We start from the raw sequence: 20,267 nt of genomic DNA, 5'->3' as shown, positions 1-20,267 counted from the left end.
TCAGCAGCCTCCAGGCTAGACTTTTACAAGCCAAGGGGAATAAAACCGCTTAAAGCCCTGCTTTTAATTACTCAGTCCCATAATTTGGAGGCTCCAGTTCTTCCTCCAGATCAAGCCATGAGCAACTCCTCCCTCAGTGGAGGGTGTGAAGTGTGCCTGGGGGTGTGTGCTGTGGGATGCAGGCAGGGGACCTGCCTTAGACAGCCCAGGGACTAGGGGGTGCACTGCCCTGCATTTCATGGTAGTGTCTCACATTGAGGGAGGAGGGAAAGGGAGAAAAGCATCTCCTGTTCCATGTGACCACCCCACCAACCCCATGGCCAGGTTTTCAAAAGCAGTCCCAGTTTCAAGTATTTTGCCGTGTTTTCATCCTACATATCAGGCAATGAATCAGGATGTGTCCTGGTTTTTGGTTTGGGAAATATAGTCATCTGTCCTATTTACACAGCAGACCCACTGAGTCAACTGTAAGCATTCATTCAACAGATACTTACTGAATGCTAATGTCTCAGACAGGACGTTCTGGCACCCCAGGAGCAAACTCTCTCCATCCCACAAATCCGTCCTTAGGTGTGCACACCCAAGCTCCTAAGAAACATCAGAAGGTTGAGGGCCAGGTGCAGTGGCTCACGCCTGTAATCCCCAGAACTTTGGGAGGCCGAGGTGGGCAGATCGCCTGAGCCCAAGAGTTTGAGATCAGCTTGGGCAACATGGTGAAATCCTGTCTCTACAAAAAATATACAAATTAGCCAGGCATGGTGGTGAGTGCCTATAGTCCCAGCTACTCAGGAGGCTGAGGCAGAAGAATCGCTTGAGTCCAATAGGTTGAGGCTGCAGTGAGCTGTGACTGCGCCACTGCCCAGGTAACAGAGTGAGACCCTGTCTCACACACACACACGCACACACACACGCACACACAAATACAAAATAAATAAGAAAAGAAAGAAAGAAAAAGAAAAGAAAAGAAAAAAGAAACATCAGAAGGATGAAAGCACCAGAGCCAGGAAGGTCACTGTCACAGTAATATGGTTCTGAAAAACAAAGACCTGCAAAGGCCATCAATAGGCAAAGGTTAGATATTACTTCCATCTGTATAACTCTGAGAGGTAGGGATTACTAGCCCTTCTAAGTTAGGTAACTTGCCCATGGTCACACAGCCAGTCAGTGATGTTAAGGCAAACATTTGGACTTACAATGGTCTGACTCAAAATCCAAGGGTCTTTCCCTTCATCACAAAGCTGTCCTCAGTGGGGAAATACACATTCAAATGACCCTTAAACATAACTGATGAGGCCTAGACTCACCCAGAAAAACACAGAGGCACACAACCTCTATGTTGCTAGACCCTTACTGCCACCCTTCCTACTCATACTCAGAGTCACTCATGACACAGCAGGCTTCACTTCAACTCCCCCAGGGTTTGGTGGTAGGTTTTACAGAGAGTAACTAATGCAAATAAGCACCATGATAAGGTGGTATTATCACCCCCACTAATGGGCACTGTGCCGCCACATGGCTCCTAATTTCTATTAATACAGGCATATAAACAACCAAGATGGCTCTTCCTTGAGCACTTCCAACTCTGCCCTCCAGCAGATCTGAGCTGTGAAGCCTTGCGAGGGTGGGCCTGCAGGTCTGTGCCTGTAGTCTAGCCTGTTGGGTTGTAAAAAATACAGAATTTATTTTTCTGTTTTGGGGGGCTTGGGGGGGAAGCACTGTGAAATGCTAGTGGCTTCCATGGAGTAAAAGGGTGGCCACGAGACTCAGCTCTTTTTTTTTTTTTTTTTTTTTTGAGACGGAGTCTCGCTCTGTCACCCAGGCTGGAGTGCAGTGGCCGGATCTCAGCTCACTGCAAGCTCCGCCTCCCAGGTTTAGGCCATTCTCCTGCCTCAGCCTCCCGTGTAGCTGGGACTACAGGCCCGCCACCTCGGCCAGCTAGTTTTTTGTATTTTTTTTTAGTAGAGACGGGGTTTCACCGTGTTAGCCAGGATGGTCTCGATCTCCTGATCTCGTGATCCGCCCGTCTCGGCCTCCCAAAGTGCTGGGATTACAGGCTTGAGCTACCGCGCCCGGCCCTTTTTTTTTTTTTTCTTGAGACAGAGTCTTGCTCTGTCGTCCAGGCTGGAGTACAATGGCATGATATCAGCTCACTGCAGCCTGCAGCCTCCACCTCCCAGATTCAAGTGATTCTCCCACCTCAGCCTCCCGAGTAGCTGGGATTACAGGTGCCCACCGTCATGCCTGGCTACTTTTTTTGTATTTTTAGGAGCGATGGGGTTTCGCCATGTTGGCCAGGCTGGTCTTGAACTCCTGACCTCAGATGATCTGCCTACCTTGACCGCCCAAAGTGCTAGGATTACAGGCGTGAGTCATCATGCCCGGCTGAGACTCAGCTCTTTTAACAACTAGATATGTGATCTTGGCAAAGGCAAAGCCCCTCTTTGAGCCTCTTTTCCCTCCTCTGTAAAATGGAGAAATGCGAGTTGGACAGCTCAGTTACTGGGTCTCATCCAGCTGCAACCTTTGAGGCACATCTGCTTCCAAATACCAGCCAATGGTGCAGGGTCAGGGGCTGGGAGATGACTTGGAATTCTTCTCTGCCTTGGACTTGAAAATGTCCAGGCCCAGCAGAGCCCCTCTCCACAGACTGTGCGTCTCTACCAGTGTCAGGGTCACCAATCTTCCTTATGTAAACCTGCCCAGTCCCACAATATCCCTAACTTCCATCATTCTGGTCAGGACACCGGTGTCAGGGTCACCAATCTTCCTTATGTAAACCTGCCCAGTCCCACAATATCCCTAACTTCCATCGTTCTGGTCAGGACACCGGATCTCCCTCACCTCCCGGAAGGGTGTCTGGTTAGAGGGGCCCAGGCTGCAGCTATTAAGTAAATTGCTTTCACATGACCACAAGGACAACTCAACAAAAACAGATACTTCCCCCGAATTTCCAGAACCATATATTAGGATTTGTAGGAACTAATATAGTTGGGGTTTAGGTAACAGAGAGGCAGGTTGAGATCAGCTTCTGGCTCTGTCACAGATTCCCTCTGTGACCTTTCGGTTCCAACCTTGGTTTTCTCATCTGTAAAATGGGAGTGGGGCAGGATAGACAAATAATCTCTAAGGTCCATACTAACATTAAGATGCTAGGATAACACTGGGTAAAGTGGCCCCTTTCCATCTGTCAGAGGCCTGTGAACCAGAGTAACTCCATCTTAAACAGGAGCTGGGTGAAAGAAGGCTGAAATCTACTGGGCTGCATTCCCAGATGGGTAAGGCATTCTAAGTCAAAGGATGAGATTTTGTCAGCACAAAATACAGGTCATAAAGACCTTTCTGATAAAACAGGTGACAGGCTGGGCGTGGTGGCTGAAGCCTGTAATCCCAGCACCTTGGGAGGCCGAGGCAGGTGGATCACCTGAGGTCAGGAGTTCGAGACCAGCCTGACCAACACGGTGAAACCCTGACCCTACTAAAAATACAAAAACTAGCTGGGCATGGTGGCGTGTGCCTCTAATCCCAGCTACTTGGAAGGCTGAGGCAAAGCAGGAGAATTGCTTGAACCTAGGAGGTGGAGGTTGCAGTGAGCTGAGGTCACGCCATTGCACTCTAGCCTGGGTGACAAGAGCGAAACTTCATCTCAAACAACAACAACAACAACAACAACAACAACAACAACAAACCAGGTTGCAGTAAAGGAGCTGGTCCAAGCCCAATAAAACCAAAATGGACACGAGAGTGACCTCTAATCATCCTCACTGCTACACACTCCTACCAGCGCCATGACACTTTACAAATGCCATAGCAACGTCAGGAAGTTACTCTATACAGTCTAAAAAGGGGAGACATGAATAATCCACCCTTTGTTTAACATATCATCATGAAATAACCATAAAAATGAGTAACCACCAGCCCTCGGGGCTGCTCTGTCTATGGAGCAGCCATTCTTTTATTCCTTTACTTTTTTTTATAAACTTGCTTTCACTTTGTACTGCAGACTTGCCCTGAATTCTTTCTTCGCAAGATCTGACAACCCTCTCTTGGGGTCTGGATTGGGACCTCTGTCCTGTAACATATTTCTGGCCATCACAGAAGGACTATAGTGCAGAAACATTTACCCAGCGGCTACCTTTGGGTAAGTGTTGGGGTCCTGTAACATATTTCTGGCAAACAGTGGAAGGGACGATACTGAGGAGACACCCCAACCCAAAGGAAATAGACTGCAGGGCTGATTGGAAGACTTTGGGTAAGTGATGCGGTATCCAGGTAAAGAATGGGATTGGGTTAGTGGCCCAACTTCAGGGAGTTAGAGTCTCTTCAAGACAGAGTGGGTTAAAGGCCCCTCTTAATAACAGGCAAGGACGTTTGAGCAACCCTGGGTTAGAGGCCCGACTTAGGAGGGCTAGAGTCCCTTCTAAGATTTAGGGGGTTAGAGGCCCCTCTTGGTAAAGTCCCTCTTGTCTAAGAACAGTTTTGGCACTATGGGATGTTAACTGCTATCTCTTTGGATTAAGCTGCTTTGCACTCTTTGCTGATGGCTGTGGGTTATGGGATTAGGCATGTACAGGATCTTGGGACATGGGGAGCTTTTTCCTCCCTAAAACGGGAAACTCAAGAGCTGCTAGGGTTGCTAGAAAAAATCCCTGCTTGACCGACAGCAGCCATCTGAACTTTTCAGTGTCACTGCAATGCGTGGGTCTTTCTCTGGCCTCCTGATCATTTTGCTTTCCCCACCCTGCCACAGGCAATGCTTTTCTTTCTCTCCTTTCTCTTTCTTATCTTTTCTATTACTCAGGGCGACCATCTTGCCCAGAGACCATGTGTTGAAACTCCTAGTTGGAGGTTGGATTAAAGATGACAGGCTCATCTGGGGGCAAATTTAAGCCTTGCCAGTTTGCTATTGGGTGCTAAGCAGAGTAGCTAATGTCTATGTTTTATTATCACACGTATTTTGCTCTGGCCAGAATGAAAAAAAATAATTTCCCTTTATGATGCGGCTTGGCCCCTGGGGCGATGGTGCCATAAGCCAGATCAGTAGGGTCGCTCAGGGAAAGGGAACCCAGAAGCCTGACATGCCAGCAAAAGGGAAATAATTCCTTACCAGTCAGATTTGGGGTTTCTCTCTCTCTGTGCAAATGGTTGAATGAATGGGAAAAAAAATCTGTTATCTCCTTTGTAAAGTTTTGATTAATGCGAAAAATAATTCTAAGGCTAGTCTTAAGCTGGTGTATTTTGTGCTATGAATTCATTTTCTGTGTCGAGGGGGTATTTCAGGATAAAACATGGGCTTAGAACACCTGTAAGTCCACTTTTCAAGATGACTCAGCAAGCTGCTCGGTAACAAACTTGGCTGCAGGTCCCTGAAACAAACAATAAACTGGATGAAGTCTCCACTTTGCACTATGTTCTTGGGAGCTTCACCTTTTAACCATGTGGTGGTACTTTCTTTTGGTCTCTGCCTTCAGGGAACAGGAATTTTAGGGTTTGTGTCATAATTAACTCAAAAAATGTTATTAAATAGTTAAAATCTTTTGCAAGCTCAAAATTAACTACTCTAGATTTCTTCCGAGAAAGAAACTAGAGATGGCCCCATCCTGTAGCTCAGCAGCTAAGGGTTTTGCACTTTCACAGTGGTGGTCCGGGTTCAGTTCCCCACCTAGGAAGTAAGTTGTTTCTGGTTTAAATGTCTGCGTGACCTTGTCTATTCTCTTCTCTGTGGACAGTCTTAAATTTTCCTTTCTCTAAGCACCTAGGAGGTTACCTTTGGTAAAGATCAGAAGTTAGAAATATTGGCCGCTTGGCAGGGATAAAGTTGGGTAATAAGAGATCTGAAAGGATTATTTATTTATTTATTTATTTAATTTTTTTTTTTTGGAGATGGAGTCTCGCTCTGTTGTCCAGTCTGGAGTGCAGTGGCTCGATCTTGGCTCACTGCACCCTCCACCTCCCAGATTCAAGGTATTCTCCTGCCTCAGCCTCCTGAGTAGCTGGGACTACAGGCACCTGCCACAGTCTCCTGAGTAGCTGGGACTACAGGCACCTGCCACCACGCCTGGCTAATTTTTGTATTTTTAGTAGAGATAGGGTTTCACCATATTGGCCAGGCTGGTCTCGGAACTTCTGACCTCAGGCTGCCTCAGCCTCCCAAGTGATCCACCTGCCTCAACCTCCCAAAGTGCTGGGATTATAGGCATGAGCCACCATGTCCAGCCTGAGACTCAGCTTTTTTTTTTTTTTTTCTTTTGAGACAGAGTCTTGCTCTGTTGCCCAGGCTGGAGTGCGATAGCATGATCTCGGCTCACTGCAACCTCCGCCTTCCAGGTTCAAGCAATTCTCCTGCCTCAGCCTCCCGAGTAGCTGGGATTATAGGCGTGTGCCACCATGCCCGGCTAATTTTTGTATTTTTAGTAGAGATGGGGTTTAACCGTGTTGCCCAGGCTGGTGTCAAACTCCTGAGTTCAGGTGATCTGCCCGCCTCAGCCTCCCAAAATGTTGGGATTACAGGCATGAGCTATGGTGCCCGGCCAAGAGTCAGCTCTTACCTGCACTTCTGCCTGGTATGTCCTAGGCTAGGCTGTATACTTAGTGCATAATTAAAATCTCGAATTTACCAAGGTTTTCACCAAAAATAAAAGTTGCTAAGAATTAACATTATAACATGTAATTGAAACTACTAAAGAAACAATTTAACATGCAAGGTGTGTAAAGAAAGTAAAATGTGTTTTAGTGAAAGATTATAAGAAGTCATGAGAATGTGGATTTTTTTCTGCCTAAAGTATTAAAGGATTGTTTTTAGTAAGAAAAAAAATCTAAACTTTAAACAAGGTGTGGAAGGTTCATAAAAATTAATTGTAAGATATTCTGTATGTGAACATATTGGCTAAAGTTAAAGCCGTATTATTCAGTTTTTCCGTAAATTAAACATTGGAATAGAAGCACAACAGGTATTTCTTAGAGCACTAATCTGTTCTTTCACAAAAAAATGTAAAGGGTTATAAAAGGTTTATAAGAATCTTACTGGCCAGGCGCAGTGGCTCACGCCTGTAATCACAACACTTTGGGAGGCCAAGGCGGGCACATCATGAGGTCAGGAGATTGAGACCATCCTGGCTAAGACAGTGAAACCCCGTCTCTACTAAAAATACAAAAAATTAGCCAGGTGTGGTGGCAGGCGCCTGTAGTCCCAGCTACTCGGGAGGCCGAGGCAGGAGAATGGCATGAACCCAGGAGGCGGAGCTTGCAGTGAGCTGAGATTGCGCCCCTGCACTCCAGCCTGGGCGACAGAGCAAGACTCCATCTCAAAAAAAAAGAATCTTACCTTATGGTTAAACATTAACATTGGGTAAATATGTCTATAAAGTTTTATTTAAAATTGGGTTTAATAGTACATTAATGTAAAGGTGAAATTTGGCTTATTTGGTACAAAAATCATACAGGAAGCATTGTCAAATATGAAATGGTGTTTTGCTTTCTTTGGACTATATTTGCATAAATGTGTTATTGGTATAAGGTCCAAAGTTATGGGAAACTCCTATAATTGTAATATAACTTAATGTATGTTATTAATAATTATAATTGTTATGTAAAATTTTGTGTGCCACAGAAGTAACCAAATTTCCTTATCAATTGTGGCTTTAATAGTGGCTGTCCTAAAACTTTTTATCATCCAGACAATTGTTGTCTTGTTTTAATCCTCTTTAAAAGGTGTTTTATAATCAACTATAAAACTCTAGCAGGTGTTCTTAAATGCAGGTTTCTAATAACTTTGGAAATTGTAACATTAGAATAGAGGAAACAACTTGCAGAACTCCCATGAAGAGCTGGAAACTTCATGAATATCAGATAGAATAGAAGTCAACTGAATTAACTGAACCAATAGAAAACTGAAGTAATTTTTTAAATTTTGCTTAAAACGTTGCTGATCCTTTATTTCTGTTTTTCAGAGTCAAGGATATTTTTCTTTTGAGCTATTTGCAGCTTGTAGCAATTGAGTAAAGTATACTGCTGTGAACAAAATTTGGAACATATTTGTTTCTTTCTACCTGATTTCTCCAGAATTTGGAAACTAGTCGTGAGTATTCTTAACTTATGGCAATATAATTATTTGCATATAAGAGTCTGTTCTCTTTTGTAACAGGACATAGTTGGAGAAACTGATTATTTTACCAAGGCTTTGACTGGAATGATGTGCTGTCCTTTAAGGAATCAAACTTAACTTGTAGAGCCAATAAAAGCCCTTTGGGGAACTGGTCTCACACCTTGCCTACACAGTCCCTGTACAGGGTTTCTGACCTATGACAAGTAAAGAATGTCATTTTCTCACAGGTCCAGGAGCCCCAAGTTATCTAGGGACCTCAAAAAGAGAGGAATTTACCCAATTCATAGGTATTTAAGGGTACAAGCCCATGGCAGGGCTTGGCTTTAAAAAATCTCATCTAAGTTTCCTTCTATGGAAGAGAGTTCCATCAAAGCCAATTTTAAAAGATCCTATGTGAAAAATAATTATTCTTGCTGTACTTTATACAAATAATTAGACCAAGTATAATAAAGCAAATCGGTCTTACCATGATTTGTCTTTAGTAAAAATGGGAAACTGGACAGAGAAATATTATGTTTCAAGAACCATGGTACACTTGTTATTAAAGTCTAGTCTCATAAGTTGTTTTTAAGTTTATTTCTGCAATTTAGGCTAACTCTGCTTATTCCTGTGAACCAACCAGTAATCTCTGACTGCCGTTCATAAGAAATAAGAGGGATGGGTAATGTAAAAATCTGGATCAGTATTCCAATTTTGGGCACATTACAATCAACTAACAACCCCATATCAGCTTGGTTCCAACAGTTGTCCAGTTAATGGAAAGCCTTCTAATTCAGTTTACTTGGAAGAACTTTACTTATTTTGCTTTTACTCTTGTGGAATATATTGTGGAATATCTTTGTAGGAATACAGGACAAGCTTACTGTTTCTTTCTTTTTTTTTTTTTTTTTTAATACGGAGTCTTGCTCTGTTACCCAAGCTGGAGTGCAGTGGCGCAATCTTGACTCACTACAACCTCTGCCTCCCGGGTTCAAGCAATTCTCCTGCCTCAGACTCCAGTGTAGCTGGGACTTCAGGTGCCCGCCATCATACCTGGCTAATTTTTGTATTTTTAGTAGAGATGGGGTTTCACCGTGTTAGCCAGGATGGTCTCGATCTCCTGACCTCGTGATCCACCCACCTCAGCCTCCCAAAGTGCTGGGATTACAGGCGTGAGCCACCATGCCCAGCCTCAGATGGGTAAGGCATTCTAAATCACAGGATGAGATAAAAGGTCAACACAAAATATAGGTCATAAAGACTTTGCTGATGAAACAGTTTGCAGTAAAGGAGCCAGCCCAAACCCACCAAAACCAAAATGGCCATGAGAGTGACCTCTGGTTGTCCTCACTGCTACACTCCCACCAGTGCCAGGACAGTTTACAAATGCCATGGCAACATCAGAAAGTTACCCTATATAGCCTAAAAAGGGGACGAATGCATAATCCACCCCTTGTTTATCGTATCATCAAGAAATAACCATAAAAATGGGCAACCTGTAGCCCTCAGGGCCACTCTATGGAGTAGCCATTCTTTTATTCCTCCACTTCTTTTTTATCTGAGACAGAGTTGTACTCTTGTTACCCAGGTTAGAGTGCGATGGTGCGATCTCAGTTCACTGCAACCTCCACCTCCCAGGTTCAAGTGATTCTTCTGTCTCAGCCTCCCAAGTAGCTGGGATTACAGGCACACACCACCACGCCTGGCAAATTTTTGTATTTTGAGTAGAGACAGGGTTTTACCACGTTGGCCAGGCTGGTCTCAAACTCCTGACCTCAGGTGATCTGCCCACCTCGCCCTCCCAAAGTGCTGGGATTACAGCCGTGAGCCACTGTACCTAGTCTTATTTATTTATTTTCTTAATAAACATGCTTTCACTTTGCACTGCAGACTCACCCTGATTTTTTTCTTGAGAGAGATTGAAGAACCCTCTCTTGGGGTCTGAATCCCCAGGACCCCTATCCTGTAACATATCCATAAAGGGACATTCTCTTCTCATGCTATGTCACCTTGCAGACATTCACCCTTGTATTCTTTGCTTCCACTGCCCCCTCTGCCTGCAACTCTGTTGCCCCTTTCTCTACCACTGCCCCCATCTTCCACATCCACCAAAGGAAGCAGAATTCATTCCTGACTCTAACATGTTGCTTGCACCTCTCCTACCCCTTTTCAGACTAGAGTCAGCTGTTCATGCGCCTATCTACCTACCCATAGAAGACCTATGAGTCCCTTAAGGGCAGGGAACAGACATATTTATCTTTCTACCTCCAGCACCTAGAACAAATACTAGGTAAACACTAAGTCCTCATAAACTGTTCCCTGAATGCTGACTTAAAGGGTCATATGGTCTTGAGGATCACTCCCCATCATCTTGTCTTCCATGCAAGTCCCCAGCCTGCCACAATTCAATGGCTCTCCTCCAACAAGTTATAATAATTCCTCTACTTGAGTTTCAGCCTCTTCAATGAAAAGGAAGGTGAATTAGGCTAGGCCCCTGGCTCTCAAACTTGGCTGCAGATCGGAATAACCTAGGCTGTCGCCTAGCCATTGCAGATTTCTGGACCCTGCTGCTGGAGCTTGAGATTAATTGGTCTGGTGTAGTGCTCAGGAATCGGTGTGTCTACTAAAGCTCTGGAAGTGACCCCAGGATTGGGACACCCCGGCCTGGCAGGTTCTTGGGAATCTGGACCAGGGCAGAATCTCAGCCCAGGCCCCCAACCCTTGCTTCCAGCTCCGGGCAGCCTGACTCCAACGCCAGGAGGCGAGGGCAAGAGTGGGCAGCGGAGTGGGGCGGGTTGGGGAGCCTGGGGAGCCCGGCCCCCGCGGGGCCCCAGTGCAGGCATTCAGCTGGCGGGCGGGGTCAGGCCCAAGCCTGGGGCCCCAGAGCCGTGCTGGCTGGGCGGCAGGAGTAAGTGGGACCATCTGCTCCACTCCTCGGAGGTCAGCGCTTTGTGTCAGGCTCCCATCCCCCCCGCTCTTCTCCCTCCTTCCCCGCTCTGCCCTTTGACTCCGGGCCTCAAAGGAGAAAAGCACTGGAGGTCCTGATGAAAGTAGGAGCGTGATGGGGAGCGACAACAGCCGCCAGAGCCCCGGCCCGAGCGGCCCCAGGCTCCCCGGCCCAGGGCGCGGCAGGGGCTGCGGGCGAGGGCGCGAGCCGGGAGGACGCGGTGGGCCCCTTCCCGGCGGCCGGGCCCGAGGCGGGGGCCGGTTCCCACAGCCGACCGGGCCGCGCGCTGCCTTTGAAGTGGCCGCAGCTGCGCCCCGGCCCGCGGCTAATCTCCGCCGACGCGGGCGTCCCGCCCCCCCCGCATAGCAATAGTGTCCGCACTGAATGGCGCTGGCTAATTACCTCGCTCGCACCACCGCGGGTGAATGAGAGAATCCGGCATTGTGCGCGGCGAATGGAGAAAATAAGACAGCCATTGTCCTCGCACGCCAAACGAGGGTTTGATGTCGCTGGGGCGAGCGAGGCACCATTTCCCGCCACCCCCTCCCCCAGAGCCTCGGATTCCCCAGCTGGGCCCGGCCCCGGCGCACTCGGCGGCGGCGGAGGGAAACTGAGGAAGCGGTGCCTGTCTCGCCGAGGAGAGGCCCTTCACCTTCCGTGGAAGCTGGGCGGACACGCGCGGCCCCCGGACTCGCCCTCGTCCCTCCCTCCTGGCCCCTCACAGAGCCTTCTCCACCTGCAGATTCTCAAGGGCGCCCTAACTGGGCGCCCGGTTGTCCTTAATTCAGGAAAAACAGGCACGGCTCTGCATTCAAAGACCTAATCCCATTTCGCCTAGACACACCAAACACTTGGGGAAAGAGTGGGGAATTTACATACCTTAGTGCCCAGCTGTGTACCACCAACCTGAAAGGACTGCAGAGGTTTAAGCAATGGCTGGGAGTGATGCGGGTAGAGAAGGCAGGAGAGAAAGACTGGGAAAAGAAGAGGGAAGATGGGGCACTGTGGGGAGCCTGAACTGATGAAGGGACTAGAGGAGTCGGGAAGAGGGAAATGGTCAGAAAGGGGAGGTCTGCAAAGCAAGGCCTCAGAATTTGGATTTAATGTCCCAAGCACGGAGACCACTGTTTTGACTGAGGTGGGTCCTGAGGAGAGTGGTGGAGCTGACAGTAAGAGCAGAATTCCAGCCACATGCCCCTGGAAGCCAAGGCACCATGAGCAGTCTAGTGAGTCTGAGGTATTTCTTTTTTCACAGGTGAGGATATGAGGTGGCTCAACTTAGAAATCAATCAGAACTAAAGGAAACCACGGTGCAGATGGACAAGCCGATGGTCACACTATTTATGCATTCAAGAGATTCTTTGTGCTACATCAGGCTGCTTTTTCACCATCACCACCAAACAAAGTGGGTTTTTTCTAAAGGCGGGGGTTGGGGGTTGGGGAGTGGGTGGGGAGATTACATCCTTCAAGATCAGGAAGTGTCTTATCTTTCTGTGCTATCCCTCACAGAGTACGTGGCACAGAGGCAGGTAGGTACAGGATGGATACTCTTGGAGATTTGCTGATTTGAGATTTGAGAATGGACGTGTTTTTTTTGTTTGCTTTTGTTTTTCGAGACAGAGTTTTGCTCTGTCATCAGGCTGGAGTGCGGTGCCTGATCTCGGCTCACTGCAACTTCTGCCTCCTGGATTCAAGCTATTCCCTTGCCTCTGCCTCCTAAGTAGCTGGGATTACAGGCACGCACCACTACGCCTGGCTAATTTTTTTGTGTTTTTAGTAGAGATGCTCCAGGCTGGTCTCGAACTCCTGACCTTAGGCAATCCGCCCACCTCAGCCTCCCAAAGTGCTGGGATTACAGTTGTGAGCCACCATGCCTGGCCTGGACCTGCTTTAATACCCCTCAATTCTGCATATTCTTTTTCTGGAAATATGGACTTCCTAATCTCTTCTGATGGGCTCTTTGACTAATTCCACCTAAAGGAAGAATGATATGCTTATGTTCCAGTGTTCTATCAGATTTATTAAATGATTAATAAATTCTTTATCTGTTAAATAATTAGTGTTGCCCAGATCAACAGAAGGCTGTCGGGCTAAACCAATAGCCCTTGGTTAGCACCCCTTATTTGACACATATCACAGAGCCCTTTCTGAGGCTGCAGCATTTTCTAATGTCCATGTCACCATAATTCGATTATAAGCATTTTGTAGACTGCCCATAGCCAAACCCTTGCACAGAAGCATCCATCTATCCATCCATTTATTTGAGAATAAAATGAAGAATGGACAACACTTATTGAGGGAACAAACAAGCAACAGCCAAATTGTTCCTTGCTCTGACCAACTACCTATATTTAACACCACCAAGCACTAGTGGTGACGGCGATACATGAAAAGCTTTCCAAAATTTAAGTATAACTCATTGTTTTCCTGAATTAAGGCTTAATCTAACCTTGGTCAGAACCACAGATGTGATAAAAATGTTTTTCTTTATAACTCTCCTAAATGTTCATCTTAGAGTTACATTTCTTCTACCTAAAGCTCTAGGCCCTTAAAGCCCTCTTGGCATTACAGCACCTGCAGCTGCCGAACTACTCCCCGTTAGGCCTATCTGCCTAGTTAGTCAGTTTAGAGAACTCCAAAACAAAATAAAACAAAAAGATAAAAAGCTGAGCTGCCATGGATGGGGTAGATGTGGGAGGCCTGGAACCCCAATTTGACCTCCCTTTTCCCCTCCACCTTCGGGATTCTAGGGAGAGGCTTAAAGCCCCCATTTCTAGAGAGAAAAAAGATCCAAGGAAACAACAGCTAATTAGTAGCAGATCCAAGACCTTTTTTTAATTTTTTTTCCAAGACAGGGTCTCACTTTGTCACCCAGGCTGGAGTACAGTGGCGTGATTTCAGCTCACTGCAGCCTCGACCTCCCAGGCTAAAGTGATCCCCTGACCTCAGCCCCCCAAGTACCTGGGACTACAGGCACCCACCACCATGCCTGGCTAATTTTTTGCATTTTTGGTAGAGATGGAGTTTTGCCATGTTGCCCAGGTTGGTCTCTAACTCCTGGGCTCAAGTGATCTGTCTGCCTCCGCCTTCCAAAGTGCTGGGATTAGAGACATGAGCTACTGCACGGAGCCCCAAAACAATTTTAATGCTATACAGGCCACTAGCTTCATTCTGCAAGACTAAAATGGCCGTTCAAACCATAACTACAAATACATTTTTTACTATTTATCTCTATATGTATGCCTTTATGGATTGCCCAGATTTCAACAAGGGTGCCTGAATGGCCAATCGTCAGATAAATTACATTTTGAGAAATGGTACACTCAAAAAGCAAGGGGAGCCTCCAGGCCTAAATTAGAGACTCAATACTTTTAACTGAAAAAGTGCCTTTATGTTTTATTTTAATTTTTGAGACATGGTCTCTCTCTGTCACCCAGGCTGGAGTGCACTGGGTCACTGCAGCCTTGAACCCCTGGGCTCAACCGATCTTCCCACCTCAACCTTTTTTTTTTTTTTTTTTTTTTGAGACGGAGTCTCACTCTGTCGCCCAGGCTGGAGTGCAGTGGCGCGATCTTGGCTCACTGCAAGCTCTGCCTCTGGGTTCCCGCCATTCTCCTGCCTCAGCCTCCTGAGTAGCTGGGACTACAGGCGCCCACGACCATGCCTGGCTAATTTTTTGTATTTTTAGTAGAGACGGGGTTTCACCGTGGTCTCGATCTCCTGACCTTGTGATCCGCCCGCCTCGGCCTCCCAAAGTGCTGGGATTACAGGCGTGAGCCACCGCGCCCGGCCCTCAACCTTTTAAGTAACTGAAAAAGTGCTTTGATTTATTTTATCTAATTAATTAGTTTATTATTTTTTTTAGATGAAGTCTCACTCTGTCGCCCAGGCTGGAGTGCAGTGGCGCGATCTTGGCTCACTGCAACCTCTGTCTCCCTGGTTCAAACAATTCTTGTGCCTCAGCCTCCCGAGTAGCTTGTATTACAGGTGTGTACCACCATGTCTGGCTAATTTTTGTATTTTTAGTAGAGATAGGTTTTCACCATGTTGGTCAGGCTGGTTTCAAAGTCCTAACTTCAAGTGATGCATCTACCCCAAGTGCTGGGACTACAGGTGTGAGCCACTGCACCCGGCCTGAGAAAGTGCTTTTAAATGATCTCTTCCTTTCCCAAATCCAAGACCAGGAGTAACTTTAAAAATAATGCTCCAGGCCGGGCGCAGTGGCTCAAGCCTGTAATCCCAGCACTTTGGGAGGCCGAGACGGGCGGATCACGAGGTCAGGAGATCGAGACCATCCTGGCTAACACGGTGAAACCCCGTCTCTACTAAAAAATACAAAAAACTAGCCGGGCGAGGTGGCGGGCGCCTGTAGTCCCAGCTACTCGGGAGGCTGAGGCAGGAGAATGGTGTAAACCCGGGAGGCGGAGCTTGCAGTGAGCTGAGATCCGGCCACTGCACCCCAGCCTGGGCGACAGAGCAAGACTCTGTCTCAAAAAAAAAAAAAAAAAAAAAAAAAAAAAATGCTCCATGGGTGAGTATTCTGATAGGAATATAATGAGCATAATAATGAGAGTATGTGTCTTCCCCCCCCCCATTTCCACAGCAACTTGGGTTCACAGAATGCTTTATTGTCATTATGGTTATAACAGGAAGGCAGGCATGTCTGTGCAGGGACAGGCCTTCTGAGGAGGATGCACAGGACACTGCAGGGAAGAGGCATGCTTCTTAGCATGGAGCCTGGCCTGTCAGCTCTTCTGAGCGTAAGGCCGGTGGTCTGGAATCCTACAAGTTCCTCCAGCTTTCCTGGGAGGGTGTCCCATCCTGAGATGACTAAGTACCAGTAGCCACCTCTCCTGGGATGGCAGACTGAGGTCTGAACTCACCAGGCCAAGCCGTTCCCACTCAGTACTTAGTAGTGGCACCTGTGACTTGGCCTTTTCTCCATCCTCTCTCAAGCGGCCAATGGCCAGACCTTAAAAGAAGGGTGTTTCAGGGAAGATAATAGAACAGGGATATGCGGGTGCCCTTTAATACTAGAAAAGACTGAAACAGGGGATTTAGGGTATAGTTAGATGCAGAGAAATGGATGAGACCCTTTCATCTTTGAGCCAAGAGCAGTCAGACATGGTCACTCTCAGCTCCTGACAGCAGGGACTCGGAAGCCTGCTGAGAAGGGCTTAGGTAAAATGCTCCTATAGGCCTTTTAGGAGTAATATCTGATTCAGCTTCATCTGCCCTCCCCCAATCCCAGCTGCTGAGTTCTGGGGATGAGTGAACCACAGCAGGTAGGAGGTGTTCCTATCCTCCCACATCATACCCACAGCTCCCCATTCTCTCACCCTCATTAGATACCAACTCCAGGCCAAGCCCTGAGGGTGCAGAGGAGCTAGCCCTTCCCCACAATGTTTGCAGACAAGCGGAAGGGGTAAGATATATATTTGCTGTTCCAGCATGAACCCTGTCTTCTGATTCCCTCCATCTCCCGAAAAGCAGAGCTGGACATACAGCCCAATGAATCGTTCTCAAAGTGATGTGATAAAAGCAATATCACTTTATTTCAGGAAAGCCTTGATCCTCTCAACATCATACCAGCCTGCCTGTAATGATCCTGATTTTGTTATGGTTTGACTTGAGAAGCAAAAATCAGAAACAGAGGAGGGCACGAATATCAAACAGCCTCAAGGCTGAGGATCTTTCTATGTAATATCATTATGGGTGATCTGAGATAATGGAGTCAAGAATATTCTAATCCAATCTGCAAGTGGGACTAAATTAGACAGGGCTTCTCTAAGGTACAGGAGAATTGGAATACAATTTTAAGACACCTCAAAAAATGAGGATGAAGGGAATTGTTGCAGAAAGGGGAGGACACTCCGTATAAGCTGGGATATAAGAGGCAAAACAAAAATAACCCAAGTGGGGGGAGGGGAAAAGAAACCAAATCTGAAGATGGCAGAAAAAGATCTGAGAAGTGTTGTTTGTTGCAAGCCAAATACTGGGTTTCAATTCTCTAAGGTCCTATTCAGCTCTGGCTCTGAAGCTAGAGCCCAAATCCCATTTGACCAATCAGCATGCTGGAAAGAGCATCTGGGCCCTTTCTTTCTTTTCTTTTTCTTTTTTTCTGAGACAGAGTCTTGCTCTGTCACCGAGGCTGGAGTACAGTGTTGCAATCTCAGCTCACTGCAACCTCTGCCTCCAAGGCTCAAGTGATTCTCCTGTCTCAGTCTCCAGAGCAGCTGGGATTACAGGAACATACCACTATGCCCAGCTAATTTTGTGCATTTTTAGTAGAAATGGGGTTTCACTATGTTGGCCAGGCTGGTCTTGAACTCCTGACTCAAGTGATCCACCTGCCTCAGTCTCCCAAAGTGCTGAGATTACAGGCATGAGCCACAGTGCCCAGGCGACCTGGCCCATTTCAAGAATTGCCCATAAACTTTTGTCTAGCTCTAGCTCCTTGTCAGAAATCCCTGGGCTACGGGCACAGTGGCTCAAGCCTGTAATCCCAGTACTTTGGCCGAGTCAGGAGCATTGCCTGAGCCCAGGAGTTCAAGACCATCCTGGGCAACATAGTAAGGTCTAGTCTCTACCAGAAATAATAATAGTAAAAAAATACATTAGCTAGGTGTGGTGGTGCAGGCCTGTAGTCCCAGGTACTTGGGAGGCTGAGGTGGGAGGATTGTTTGGGCCCCAGAGGTTGAGGCTGCAGCAAGCCATGGTCGTGGGGCTGCACTCCAGCCAGGATGCCAGAGCAAGACCCTGTCTAAAAAAAAGAAAAGAAAAGAAAAGAAAAAAGAAAAAAAGAAAGAAAATAGAAGAAACGGAAAAGAAATCCCTGGCCTACACCCCAAGTACCCCAACTCCAGCTCTCCAATGTTCCCCCTCTCAGACCCATTCCAGGCTCCCAGTTGATAAGGGTGAGTTCCCGAGTTTCCAGATGAAAATATCCCTTCCCACGCTGACCACAGCAGCCTCTAAGAGCAGTGACTGAAAGGCCCCGCACACACGCACACTCATTCACATCCACAGACACACTCGGGCACGCAGTTCGGTGACTTGACAGCCGAGCAACCGTGCAGCGCGGCGCTAATGGCACAGGATTATACCGCCGTGCTGGGGTAGGGGCGTCGCCTCTCCTGCCGCGAGGACGAGGCATCATTTTCGGTGCCTGCTGCAGGGCTGCTTCTGCGACTCTGCCCATCGCGCCCCGCCCAGGGCGGAGCCAGGCGCCCTGCGACCAGGGATCTGAGACCGCGTCCCGAAACTCCGCAGCCTGGGCTGCTTTGGACACGTGCGCGGGCAGGAGCCAGGAGGGCGGCGACAGAGTGGGGTTAGTAAAAGGGGGAGAATGACTAGAGCGCTATTCTCAAAACTTTCATCCTGACATTAAAAAAAAAGAGGAGGCAAAACTCCGTGCTCCACAAAGGGAGCTGGGGGGCCTGGAGGGAGGCAGAGGAGGAAGTGGAGAGCCGTGTTCAGGATGAAAATGGGGTAGTGTCCGAGAACTTTAGAATTGGGAAAGGATTTTAGGAATCTTTTAATCTGGTCTCCCTGTGCACACCACCTTCCACCTAGGAGGAAACTAGAGGCCCAGTAAGGTGAGCGGATGGGCCCAAAGTCACACAAAGGTGAGCTGAAATTTTACATATTAAAAGCAGCTTCTGCTGGAAGTGGGAGCCAGGGAGGGTGAGAGGTAAGCATCATGGTGTCGGAGTCAAGTCCAAGCTCCTCCCATGACCTTCAGTCTATAATGGTGGGCCCAGAGGAGGTGTCCCCTCCAAGCCAGGCACCTCCTGTCTCCAGGACTCCCCTGGCTTCTCTGACCTGCTGACACAAAACCTGAACAAAGGGTGCCCCCACTGGCGGGGGGGTGAGGGTGGGATGGGGGGGTGCGCAGGACTCTACACTCCAGAAATGCCTGGGCCTTACTCATCCTCTCCCCTTCAGAATGATTGATGACAGGGCGGTGCTCCCTCCCACTTTCCACAAAGATAAACTGAGGCTCAGCAGTGTTCAGGGAGGAAACTTGAACCCAGAGCCAGTCATCAGTGCAAGACTGTCTGCATCTTGCACTGGCTCCAACAACATGAAGTGTCAGACCCCAACACGGTCCTGTCGGAGTGTACTGCAGGGTGAGAACACGTGGGGTTTTATTACCAGTGAGGTTTGGGGATACTTTTTTTTTTTTAGATGGAGTCTTACTCTGTCACCCAGGCTGGAGTGCAGTGGCCCGATCTCAGAGTGGGGTTAGTAAAAGGGGGAGAATGCTCACTGCAACCTCCATCTCCCGGGTTCCAGCAATTCTCCTGTCTCAGCCTCCCGAGTAGCTAGGATTACAGGCGCTCGCCAAGCCACCACACTCGGATAATTTTTGTATTTTTAGTAGAGACGGGGTTTCACCATGTTGGCTGGGCTGGTCTGGAACTCCTGACCTCAGGTGATCTGCCCGCCTCGGCCTCCCAAAGAGCTGGGATTACAGGTGTGACCCACCACCCCCAGCTGGTTTGGGGGTAAATTCTAGGTTGTCTTTGATTTCTCCCCACAAAAGCCCACGGGTGGAAAGGGGTTAGGTTGGGAGGGAAACATAAAAGGATGCTCATGGCAGACAGGGTCACAAACGTGGGCTCATACTCCGGGAATGATGAGCCCCCAAAACCAAGGGCCTTTAGGCTAGGGATGGGAACCAGAACCCTCACCAGAAGTCAGGCTGGGGAGCGAGTGTGCAGCACTGAGCATCCAGGGCCGCCTGCTGGACCCCCAAGAGGGTGTGGTTTGGTGCTCCCTGGAAACAGTGGTCCCCCATTCTTGGCTCTCACTCCAGAGACCCAGTGGTTGCCCGGCCCCAGGGTCTGCCCCATGGACATATAATTCCATGAGGCCGTAGGCTAGGCCACCTTCCCTGGGGGCTGTGGCTATTGCCCAGGCAAGGGGACAGGACAAGGACAATCAGCTGTCTCAGCTCCTCCAGGATGATTATGGCTTTTCCCTGCCGCCCACCCTCCCCACCCCCGCCTCCTGCCAGGACCCCTGGGGAGAAGGAGCCTTCTCAAGCCATTCCCGTTCCTCTCCTGTGATTTGTTCTGAATTTTCAAACAAAGAGTAATTATGACAGATGTGGAGCAATCAGCATCATTATGTGGAAACAAGAAAGGGAAAGGGAGTGAAGAGGAGGGGGAATTTGTCTTTCCTCCGCAGGAAGAAGCAACTCCCACCTCTACCTCCAGCAGCCCCAGCCACCTC

General features: G+C 48.0%; 1 protein-coding gene across 4 annotated transcripts in view; it reads right to left on the bottom strand.

Moving 5' to 3' along the window:
* Nucleotides 1-20,267, bottom strand: part of LOC105488438 (immunoglobulin superfamily DCC subclass member 3) — a 52,066-nt gene that overhangs the window by 17,761 nt on the left and 14,038 nt on the right. Inside the window, exon 1 of one of the 4 annotated variants that reach the window (XM_011752482.3) lies at nucleotides 11,907-12,582. The exons of 2 other annotated variants lie outside the window; for them this stretch is intronic. The gene's annotated coding sequence lies outside the window, so the exon portion shown is untranslated. Of the gene's footprint in view, nucleotides 1-494; nucleotides 1,548-11,906; nucleotides 12,583-20,267 lie in introns of those variants that run through there. One more of the 4 variants, XM_011752493.3, reaches the window with a different exon arrangement.

Source organism: Macaca nemestrina, chromosome 7 (assembly GCF_043159975.1).
Source record: "Macaca nemestrina isolate mMacNem1 chromosome 7, mMacNem.hap1, whole genome shotgun sequence".
Classification (NCBI taxonomy): Eukaryota; Metazoa; Chordata; class Mammalia; order Primates; family Cercopithecidae; genus Macaca; species Macaca nemestrina.
This window is presented reverse-complemented; position numbering and strand designations above follow the sequence as displayed.